The sequence below is a fragment of the Notamacropus eugenii genome, chromosome X, assembly GCF_028372415.1.
Source record: "Notamacropus eugenii isolate mMacEug1 chromosome X, mMacEug1.pri_v2, whole genome shotgun sequence".
NCBI classification, from domain to species: Eukaryota; Metazoa; Chordata; class Mammalia; order Diprotodontia; family Macropodidae; genus Notamacropus; species Notamacropus eugenii.
The window spans coordinates 65,029,890-65,041,614 of record NC_092879.1 but is presented as its reverse complement, the minus strand read 5'-3'; the positions used below and the strand labels follow the sequence as shown (position 1 = coordinate 65,041,614).

The window sequence follows — 11,725 nt, the reverse complement described above, 5'->3', positions numbered from 1 at the left end:
ATAGATTTGGAGTGAGAAGGCACCTTAAAACTCATCTGGTTCTAAAAGTTGCGTTTGTGCCATCACCTTCCCAATAGAAAATCAGCTTATTACCTTATCCTAGCAGAGCAAAAGCTGGAGGCAGCACAGCTCCCTCACTTGCAAATATGTACTTCCAAACACTAAGCAATCAAAAGTACAGCTTGATTGATTGACTGACAAGAGTATACCCCATTGCAGAGTGTCACGCATGAAGAAAGTTAAAGGCATGTCAGATTTTAAAGTTGGTATTACCATTTATGGTGAAAAAAAGTCAGTGTCACCACTGTTGGGTTTCAAAACCCATAGGACTAATTTTGGTTAAAAAAGGCAATTTAGCCTTTTTATGCCAAGTAGGACAGTACAACCATATTTGGTAAAAATGCCTCTACTGTGAGCAGTTGTTGAGATGTCAAGCATTGTTGGGTCAATGGGAGTGTCACCCCTACTGTGGGTATAAATAGAGGGCCAGAGCTCCGTGGAAAGCCTAAATCTGGGCCAACAAGTCTAAGAGGGAGGGTATCAACTTCCCTCCCCTGGGAAAGTGAGTGATAACCCAAGAGTCCTGACCTAACTGAAAGTAGAGGCTCAAGGTTTTGTACTGGTCATTCTAGATATTCTGAGTTAAAATAAAATCTCAGTCCCTCTACAAAGATTTTCACGTTGGAACTCAAGGTAGTTTACTGCTCTTTCTAGACTGTTGAGTAAAAATCTCAGTCCCTCTACAAAGGTTTTCAAGTTGGAACTCAAGGTTGTTTACTGCTCATTCCAGATATTCTGAGGGAAAATCTTGGCACCTCTACAAAGATTTTCAAAAACAAGACTTGGCTTCCAGACTCTTAGAAGCATGACATTCTCCAGTCAGGTAAGCACCCTTGGCTCATTGATCCTCACCCCCAAACGTTAAGAACTTAAGGTCATGCGGACGTATCCTACACGTTCAAAATGACGATAAAACTAGACACGTACGGAGTAAGCAAGTTCCAACTTAATGTAGTTTCTTACTCGTCATGAATTGAACTTGTAACATGGTGTTTTTGATGGAGGAACGTATAGTAACCTCCAGCTTTGGAGAGCCTCACATTTCCAGGGGTCAGGAGGTATTTTTTAATCTATTCATTTAGCATCAGCAGCAGGAGCAGCAGGAGCAGCAGCAGCAGCAGCAGCAGTAGCACTACCAAGTCTCTCTAACCAAGATCCTTGTAAGACAAGATCTTCCTCAGTGTCAGGTTCCTGTCAGACAATGTCACTGTCCTGGGGCTGCAGGTGTGCTCTGGATTACAGCACGCAAGACAGCATGGCGCCAGTGAGGAATAACATCCTGCAGCCTCTTTCCAGCCAGTTAAGGACACCTCTGTGACGTGACGCTGATCATCCTAGATGCGCTCTGCATCTTCTGCATCGTGCACTCAGTCTTCTGTCTTTTCCTGGCTTTCCTCTGTGTTGGTCACTAAATAAAGTGATTGATTACGAACAATTCGAGATTTCTCGTGTCTTTAATAATCTTCATTTGTCGGTGCAACTGAACTATCTAAAACTCTGAATTAACTGGCATTGTATATAAGAGTAACTCTAGACTCATTCACAGTAAAATTCAGAATAAAACACTGATAATGCCCATTGGGCTTCACTTCATTGGGACTAGAAATCGAGGCATAACGTAGACAAAGGGACAAAATTATCTCTGCAGGGAAAATGGTCTATTTGTAACTGTCAATACCCAAAGATAATTAATAAAAATCAGACCTCATGTCACAAAAGGGAGGGATAAGAGACATGTCATTCTAAGCAACAAGATGGTTTAAAACTCAGTCAAGATTTACCAGAAATCACAACACTTTAGGAAAAATATTGATGAGAAGCCACATTACTTTGTGGATCAAGGGCAACGAACGACGGATTATGCCCCCAACTTTTTCCACAGCAAAAATCAGTTGACAGAAATAAAGAATTTCAAGGAAATAAAGAATGCCCTGTTCTACAAGATTCTCAAGCGCTGGAGGGTGTGGCAGCACGTAGTGGAAGGTCCACGTGGTGCCAGGAGGTATGTGTCAGGTGCCTGTTCCTTACAGACCAGCCAAACTAAGGACAGCAGGCTGGCCACCAGTTGGTTTGTCCACCACAAATCAATATTGGATACAGGGAAGGAATGTAGGTTCATTAAAGGACTGGCTTGGAAGAAGTGCATAATTCAGAAAACTCAGGTATGGTAATAGAAGAATCTGGGATATACTAATGTTGATATACTGTGCTCCCAGCACAGAAGTTCCCTTCATAACTGCACATGCCATCCCCTATCTGTGAGTTTTAATGAGTCCCTACAGCACAAAGGTTACCTTGCCAAGGGTAAGGGTTCTTCCTATCCTACCTCTGATGCCTCCATGCTATTTCGGTCATCTCTGATTCTCTGTGTCCCAGACAACATTCTAGGATTTACCAAGCTAATTTGCACACTCCAACTTCTGAACATGGAGAGTATCACAGGGAATACTGGCACATATGCACCATGAAAAAGTGGGCAAAGTTTGGCAGCCAAGGTCAGACCCATCCCCAAGCCAGTGCAGCTACAATTTCTCATGCTGAGGAGATGAGATCTTTGTCACACTGATTATTAAAATTAAGCATTTCTGTGGTACTGAGAGTGCTGAATTTCCTTAGCTAACATTTCTCAAGAGGTCAGACTAGAGAGAACAACTCAAAAGGATTTCACAACAAATAATCTAAGGAAAACTCTTGAGTACTATTCTCTGTCTCTCCCCGCAAACAAGCTCTGTGAAATCTTGGGGCCATGTCATGTGATGTAATTTTATAACATGGTCTGACTATAGAGGGATGTACCAGAGATGTAGAAGACTATCAAGATGGTAAAACAGGTTCTTCTTCATTTGCTGAGCTGGGGCTGGCATAAGCATGACAGATTAGCTTTCTTCTTCCTCGTGCTGCCTTCAAACCCAGCCTTTAGAGGCTTTCTTACATCCCCTAGGGGTGAATGACACTGGTCTACTCAGTGAAGCTCAGGAGCATGGCCTGGATTCTGATACTGGGGGAGTCTCTGCCCAGGGTGGATAGCTACAGCCATCTCCAGGAAGTTCTGTGTCCTGGGGACACTACTGCTAGGCAGGATGGAGATGGACAAGTCACCATTGGCCTTGGTGGGTTCCAGACTCACCTGCAGCCTGCCCTGCTCCTTTTTCTGGAGGGTCTGGACAGTTCCACTGTAGACATGGAAAGCAGGAGAGGGGCCTGAATGGCCTGAAATCCAGACTCAGGCAAAAGAGAAGAGGAACTTGCAGCACAAAAGGCTAAGAGGAAATTCAGCATCACAGCAAGGGCTCTCAACCCAAGTTGTACTAGCAAAGCACTGTAGTGATCCAGCAGCGCTGACTGCACATAAGAAAGCCCCTGCTTCAAGAGGGACCCCAGTACTTGGCCAGAATTCAACAAATGAACTCCTCAGCGAAAAGGAACCCAACCCAGGAACAAATGGGTTAACACAAAAGGAGCCCAGAGATATAGACGGAGGGACACTGATGGTATGTCTTCGGCTACAGGTGGAATACAGAGGAAGTGTTCTTCTCAAGTGAATGGAAGCAACGATCCTCAGTGCCCCTTATGGGGGACCCAGGAACCTTGCAGGGTACCAGGTGTCTCAGCAGGAGGCCCTCCAAAGGGCTTTGTGGAGAGAACCCCACAGAAAGTAATCTGGGCACATGGTGGTTTCTGAGAAAACCTTCTAGGCTGCAGGGAACATCTGTGGATGGGCCAAAAGCCAGCAAATTTTGTGATAGAGCAAAAGAGAATGAATATGAAAAAAATCCCTCAACTTCGATCTGGCTGTCACCATGGCATCACAGCACAGAGTACTGAACAGATTCCCTCATATCTGCAAAAAGTTGTTCTTGTGACCTTCAATATTCCTTCAGTCCTGACAAACAATAGGATCTCAACCAGAATCCCATTAATCAGCTGCCTAGCGAAAATGAGTCAAAGAGAGCAACAGGAAAGCCCAAGCAGAAGCATTCAGTGAACCAGCTCCTTGGACAGCAGAATGAACCAAGAAGAATTTAAAATGAATACACATGGTCCAAAGGCAATCCATCAGTCTAGAGGAAAAGCAGCAAGTCACCTCATAGCTCCTGAAATGGAGACCCTGGTATAGAGGAAGATAATCTTATAGAAAGTCCAATGCCTGGGTCAGGCCTTCACCTCAGGGGGGCCTACGGTGTGATATGGGCCAGAATCCTAAAGTTGCACCTGCCAAGAATTTGTAGAACACATAAAACACAATAATGAAAACCATAGGTGGAGGTAGGCTAAAATTTCCCTGAAGTATGTCCAGGGTCAAGAAAAGGGAACAGGTTGTCCAAATCCACACAGAATGATATCTCTCACAGTGGGGCTAAGGGTGAACTCTAGGAGATACCCCAGAAATCTTTCCTCAGACTGCTTGTTGTCCCTGCACAGTTCCAGTGTAGACACTGCAAGGAGTGTAGGGTCCAGAATGGCCTGAAATCCAGATCCAGGAAACAGAAGAGGAATCTGCAGGACAAAAGGTCAGAAGAAATTAAGGATTCATAGCAGGGGTTCCTAACCTAGGTTCCAGGACCACCCCACTGTAGTGATCTGTGAACAATAACTGGAGAGTAGACCGTACAAGAAGGACCCGAGTACTTGGTCAAAATCTCCCACATGAACTTCCCAGGGAAAAAGAGAAGAATGGTAAAAAAATACAAATCCAATCCAGGAACAAATTGGTCTAAAAAGTGAGCCCAGACAGACCTTCGTTGGAGGAACACTGATGTTATGTCACAGCCTATAGGCGGAACGCAGAGGAAGTGTTCTGCTCAGCTGAACATAAGTACTGGGCCTGAGTGTCCAGTAAATTGTCCAATGTGCCAGCAGGCACAGCAGGAGGCACAGCAGGAGGCCCTCCAAGGGCCTCTTAGGAGGGAACACCACGGAAATTGATCCAAGCACATTGTGGTGACTGGGATAATCTCTTGAGGTAGAGGGAGTATTGGTGGAAGGGCCCATTCGCAGCTAGGCACGCCATAGAGAGCCAGATTATGAAAATGAAACAAAGCCCTCAACTTAGAGCGAGTCATCACAGCAGGGGGCCCTGCCATGGACCACGGAACATATCCTGTCACATCTATGGAATGATGTCCTGGTGACCTTTAATATTCCCCCAGTTCTTACTGACAATAGCATCTCAAACCAGAATCCCCTTAATCCCAGTGAGAAGAAGTGTCAGAACACTCAACAAGAAAGTCCACGTGTACAGAGAGAAGAGCAGGACAGGGCTGGGTCTGAAAGATGCTAGATTCTTCCTGCACAAGGCACTTCTGTCCCCTCTGGGCGAGGTTAGGCAAAGCTTACATTACCATGTCAGTGGTGTTCCATGCCTCCCTGGTCACATGTCTTTCTCTCATGTCTGCTCCCATTTCCTCACCACCTTGGTTTCACTTCTTCATTGTATTTGGAATCAGAAGACCCAGAGGGCCCATCCTGCCTGTCCTTGTTCCCTGTGGCCTTTCCCCAGTGGGTTCCTGAGCAAACTAACTTCCTTGGGCCCCAGGGCTACCTCCTATGTAAAATGGGGGGAGCAGACTGGGTGGACCTGCTCAAGTCCCACACAGATTGACAACTGATCCTGTTCCTTACCCCACACCTGAGCCTCAAGCGCAAGCTGACTGAATGAAGTCCAGTTCCATTTTCCAGGGAAAAGGCTAAGTCATGTGTAGACTTCACGTTCTGGCAGAATGTCTTAGAAGGGTAAGCGTGGGAGAGGCAGGAAGAAAGTCTCAGCAGTTTTCGGTGTTCTAAAATCTCATCCTGAGGGGTCTGGGCAGCCAAATGTCTACGAATGTAGGAAGTAGGTCCTGAGGATCATGGGGAAAGGGGACAAAGAGGGGAATGGGGGTGGGAAAGCAGAGAGTAACCTAATTGATGGCTTTCCACTGGAACCCATCACTTTGAGCAGGGAATTACCAATCCGTCAAGGGAAAATATTTAATCATGGAAGGAACGCATCTACTCTGGAAGGACGGGACAGGATGGACAGTGGGAAAGCAGAGGAAGCCAAAGGCTTCCATGCACGTTTCAAGGAAAGAGGCTGAGAATAGGTATGATGGGAGAAAGCACGCTAACACACATGGCAGGTATAGTAGAACTTTTATTTTTTTTAACTAACTAGCTTTTATTTTTTTAACTAACTAGCTTTAATCAGTTCATTGTTGAAGGAATCACAAGTCCTCGACGTCAGGTACCTTCAGCATTTTCATCATCTTCTTGTACTCGTTGTCGAGGTGACGGAAGAGAGGACAGCCGCAGATCAGGTCCACTGCATCTTGGTCCCGGTCTTGATAGCAAGTCATCAAAGTTACCAACAAACCATACTCGCCGCTGAATGGGAAAGTTGGAAAACAGACACAAGTTTCCTTCAGGCACTTGGAGGCTGCAGGGAAATCCAGGTCACACAGATGGGCTAGACACTCCAACAGGGCTCTCTGGCGGCCCAAAGAGAAGCGCGCTACCTTCATACACAAGTGTTTCTCCTGGCCTAGGGACATCGCAGCGTCCCTGTAGTTCTTGTGCCTCACCAGCACCTTGGAGGCTCGGCCAGTGAAGTCCAGGGCCAGCAGGAAACGGTCATCCCCTTCAAGGAGCTGGGATGCCTGCTGGTAGAGATACACCACGTGGTGCGGGATGTGGCTCTCCAGCAGGTGGCTGAAGCGCCTTAAGGTCCAGGCTGCGATGTCTACCTCTCCACACTCCAGGTACCAGGAGATAGCCTGCTTCACGGCTTCAGCGGCATCCTCCACGTGGTCGGACGTGCTCAGGTACAGGCCGGCTTGCTCGTAGGCCATGGCGGCACGGAGGGGCACTTGGTTTTTCTCGTGGGACTCGGCTTCCTTGAGGAAGGCTTCTGTGGCCTTCTCCACCCTCTTAGCTCTGCAGAAGGCTAAGGCAGCCTGTGCATATTCGCTAGCAGCCTTGCCATAGTCTGGCTTCCATCTCAACAGCCCGACGTGTGTGTGTTGGATGGCCTTGGCCATATGCCGCAGGCCCTCCCTGCTTTGTTGTCCTGCCATGTCCGGGGCTGAGCAGGCGCAAAGGGGAACGATGAGGAGAGAGAGAGAGGGAGAGCCACAGCTCACCCCAGTCACAGAACTGAACAGAGTGTGCAGTGGAGCATTGTGGGGGAGGGGTGCCAATGGAACATCCCATAGATTCCAGAAGAATCCTGACAGAGGGCCCCCTAGTCAGAGCCACAGGGCAAGCTAGGCCCGGGGACAGAGGGCCTCCTGGACCTGTGCAGAGGAAGAAGGAGCTCTCACAAGTGATCCATGTGGGCAAGGAGGTGGCGGAACTAACAAGGAGGGAGTGCGTAGAGCATTCAGAGGTGGGTAGCTAAAGACCAGGGCCAGACTGGGGAGGACAGAAAAGGGCCAATGGAGAGGTAGAGGGGAACACAGGGTGGGGGGAGGGGAAGGGGGTCTGTCCCAGGGGAGTCACAGGGATCAGACCTTGTAACCGGGAGAGCAGCTGCTGCTGGCCAAGCTGTTCACCTGGCCAGGGCTTACCCTCTATCACCAGTGATTCAGCTCTGTCAGTGTTTATAAAAGCCTTTTAAATTTTGGGAGAATTTATTTTCATACTAATCGCTGAAAGAAAAGAGAGGGGGGGGAAAGTCATGACTCAAGGGTCTGATCCTATGACCGTGATGTTGTTTCCACAGGACCACAAATGTGGAGCTGGGAAGGGACATCACAGGCCCTTAAACTCAACAGAGGAGGAAACTGCAGCACAGAGTTTAGAGAGGTGACTTGCCCAGGGTGACACAGCTACCAAGGGAGGCTCAATTCAAACGCAGGTCCCCTGACTCCCCAAATCCAGAATTTTATACACTACACTATACTCCCTCTCATGATATAGAATGATTTGTTTTTTTAAGTATAAAAGCTAGAGATTTATTGTAATTTTCTCGATAATAAATTATCCAATTGGCTATGATGCTTTCCCACAACTGAACACCACCTTTCCCATTGACTAGTACCGAAGTTGGCACTTAACCAGATTGAGGAACAAGGCAGAAAGAGCAGACGTGAATATCATGGGAACTCAACTTACACTCCTTGTGCCTGTGTACTGCACATTATTCTTGCCAAGGAACAGTGTCTGAACAGATTAGGGGGGCAATATGGCCTCCACAACCATGTCTGAGGCACGCAGTTACAGAAGTAACAGAACTGAAATTCAGTATTTCCCTTGAAATATCAGTCTGCGCTCATGTTACTTGAACACCTTTCAGTTTTTTAAAACTGTACACAAGGGAAACAAACTGACCTAAGTGAATACTGGACCAGGCAATCAAATACATGGCTAAGTTCTAGGTCATCTTTGAATTGCTCCTAGAGGAATGTACCACCCAACAGTCTGAGAATTAGCCACATAGGATTTCTCTAGAAGAAAGGCTGTAGAAAGAGAAGCCCAACGGGCTTACTGCATAGTTGGAACAGTTCTTTATCTTTTCTCTGTAAATTTCTACATTACCCAATATCCATTTCAATTCATACAGATGTTTGGTTACCAGGTACAATCCTGGTCCAATTTGGAGGCAGTTTTCCTCCAAAATGTCTCCTCTCTGAGCTTCTGAAAAGCGGAATGCTCACCTATTCTTATAGGACTACCAAAACTCTTTGGAAACTAGTGGCTCAGAAATCATTTTTAATTCACTTATTACCTGTGCACAAGAGAAACAGCTGATAAACCCAAAAGAAAGTTTAATGTGCCCATGTTGGTTAAAAGTAATTGAAATCTCAGGACCCTTTCAGTGAAAGTAACATTTCTAATTACCAATCACTGGGCATGTTAGAATCGCTATGGTAAAGCTCAAAAGCCTTGGGCAAGAGCGCTTTCTGCAAATAATACACCACTTCTTCAGTCTGCACAAAGACTACAAGGTAATTGACAGCTGCTCTGTGAATGTTGAGAAAATGTTACAATGTAGCTTTCTGTACAATGAAATGTACACTTAAGGGCTAATCAGGATCAGCATTTTTACTATACTTTAAATGAAGTTCCCTAAACAGCACTTCTGCTGAGAGATGTGTATCCAAGTTGCCTTAAGATTCTACATAACTAGAGAAGAATCTGCTTTCATATTTAATTGTTCTCTGTCCTTTTTTGTTACAAGGGTCCCGCTTAGATGATTCTCTTGCAATGGACAGCTTCAGATGTGCATACTCTATGGTATACCAGAGGGGCACAAATGTTCAGTAAGTGTATGAATAACACATCACACCCCTATGGGGTGGTGAGGGCATGCCAGTGAACCAGGACCGCGGTCCTTTGCAACAGCAAAGAGGTCACCAGGAACCACAAAAGGTCATGCGGGAGGGAGTCTGCTGGCCAAGCTGTTAGCCTGGCCAGGCACTACCCTCTATCACCACTGGCTCAGCTCTGCCAGCCTTCATAAATGGCTTTTAAATGGCAGGGAAATTTTTAAACATTAATTGTTTTAAAAAAGAGAGAGGAAAAAAATGACTCAAGGGTGTGCTTGGGGGAGGGAAGCCCCCAAATGCCCTGTGGAAACAGCATCACAGTCCTAGGATCACAGGTGTGGAGCTGGGAAGGGACAGCACAGGCCATTAAACTCCTCACAGGAGAAAATGCAGGCACAGAGGTTAAATGACTTGCCCAGGGTGACACAGCTACTAAGGGAGGCCCAATTCACACCCAGGTCCCCTGGTTCCACAAGTCCAGAATTTTGTCCACTGCACTGTGATGATATATAATGATTTTTAATAAAGCAAACTTTCCTGTAGGAGGTATATCCAACAACTTTTAAACTTTGTTGTTTTGCTAAGGCCTACCAGATCCCATTGAGAAAAACCTGAAAGATGGTTCAGAATCTCCCAAGCTTCTTTGGATGGGATTTAATCTGAATTCCAGGCAAAGGACTCAGAGAGCCATGAGCAAGAGGAGCTGATTATGGGAGAGGGATGTCTACCTGAGACAGATTTCTGTGTCTGGGCTGGAAGTTGGGGAAAAGATTGGGAAAGGAATCACACAAATGGTAGCGCCTGGGCCAGAAAGGCTTGGCTGGGTCAAGTCAAGGCTTGAAGGAAGAAGGAAGCTTTCAGGGAATATTGGTCAAAAACCAAGGGCAGGCACAGGATGGCAGGAAGAACAAAGAACTGCGCAGTAAGGCAGAAGCACATAATCCCTGAAGGAGACGAGTGGGGCTTTAGGCTGGAAAGATAGTATAAAGGCAGGCTACAGAGGCCACAAAAGCAAAGCTAAGCATTTCTATCCTGTGCTGCAGGTTCTAGGGAGGCACCCCAGAAATCTATCCACACATGGCCAGTCAGCCAGATCAAGTGTATACATGGAAAGCAGCAGAGGGGCCTGAATGACCTGAAATCCAGACCCAGGCAAACAGAAGAGGAATCTTCAACACAAAACGATAAGAGGGAAGTGATGTTTCACAGCAGGGGGTCCTACCCTAGGGCCCAGCAGCAACCTGCTGTAGTGATCCATGCACAATGACTGGCCAACAGACAGCCCCTGGTCTAAGAGGGACGTGACTACTAGGTCAGAATCCCCCAAATAACCTCCTCAGCTAAACAGAGAAGAATGTTCAAAAGCAAACCCAACCCAGGAACAAAGTGGTTAAAAAAATACGTCCAGAGAGTCTTTGGATGCAGGGCCACTGATCCTATGTCAGGGCCTATAGGTGAACCACCACGGAAGCGTTCTGCTCAACTATACATAAGTAGTGAGCCTGATTGCCCAGTAAGGGGGACACAGGAAACATCCAAGGTGCCAGCAGCCACAACAGGATGTCCTCCAAGGGGCTCTGGTGAGGGAACCCCAGAGAAATTGATCTGGGCACATGGTGGTTACTCAGAAAAGTCACCTGGGTTAGAGGGGGCATCTGTGGAATGGCCAGTTCCCTGCTAAGTATACCTTGGAACAAAAGGCGATGAATCTAAAGTTAGAGTTAGTCCATACAGCACAAAGGTTAACTTGCCCAGGGTAAGAGTTCTTCATAGCCTGACTGTCACTTGCTTTCTATTTCTGTCATCCTTGATTCTCTGTGTCTCAGGCAACATCTGAGGACATATCCAGTTACGTTTCACACTCAGACTTCTGAACACGGAGCGCATCACAGGTTATTCACATATATGTACCCATCAACACTTGGGCAAAGTTTGGGCAGCCAAGGTCAGATCCATCCCCAAGCTGGTGCAGTAACAACTTCTCATGCCCAGGAGACTGGATATTTGTCACCCTGATCATTAAAATTAAACATTTCTGTGCAACTGAGAGTGCTGAATTTCATTAGGAATCATTTCTAAAGAGGTAAGACTAGTGATAAGAACTCGAAAGAATTTCACAGTAAATAAACTAAGGAAAACTCTGAGTACTACACCTGCGTCTCCCCACCACCACCAAACAAGCTCTGTGAAATCCAGTCCCTCACAGTGGGGATGGGAGTCAAGATGAGCTGCAGCAGGCGCACCACAAATCTCTGTAGACTGTGTGTTGGCTCCAGACAGTTCCAGTGTAGACATGGAATGCATCAAAGCAGCCAGAATGGAATGAAATCCAGACCTAGGGGAAGAGAAGAGGAATCTGCCACACAAAAGGCTGAGGAAATTCATGCTTCACAGCAGGGGTTCCCAACCTGAGGTTCCAA

At 46.6% G+C, this 11,725-nt stretch overlaps 2 long non-coding RNA genes and 1 pseudogene across 5 annotated transcripts; 2 read left to right on the top strand and 1 right to left on the bottom strand.

Moving 5' to 3' along the window:
• The first annotated feature begins 495 nt into the window (after positions 1–495).
• LOC140515230 (uncharacterized) lies at positions 496–1,495 on the top strand. Of its 2 annotated transcripts, none has more exons than XR_011970907.1 (3): positions 496–693; positions 791–883; positions 1,149–1,495. It is a non-coding gene; the product is annotated as an uncharacterized lncRNA (long non-coding RNA). The 2 variants fall into 2 exon arrangements; XR_011970906.1 differs by having other exon boundaries at positions 1,143–1,495.
• A 4,768-nt stretch (positions 1,496–6,263) lies between these two features.
• On the bottom strand, positions 6,264–7,112 carry LOC140516337 (gamma-soluble NSF attachment protein pseudogene; annotated as a pseudogene).
• A 134-nt stretch (positions 7,113–7,246) lies between these two features.
• On the top strand, positions 7,247–11,373 carry LOC140515544 (uncharacterized). 3 transcript variants are annotated; one of them, XR_011971078.1, is made up of 5 exons: positions 7,247–7,423; positions 7,760–7,842; positions 9,218–9,299; positions 10,349–10,885; positions 11,132–11,373. It is a non-coding gene; the product is annotated as an uncharacterized lncRNA (long non-coding RNA). The 3 variants fall into 3 exon arrangements; XR_011971079.1 differs by having other exon boundaries at positions 7,270–7,423; positions 10,349–10,617; positions 11,132–11,372; XR_011971077.1 differs by having other exon boundaries at positions 10,349–11,373.
• The last annotated feature ends 352 nt before the right edge of the window (positions 11,374–11,725 follow it).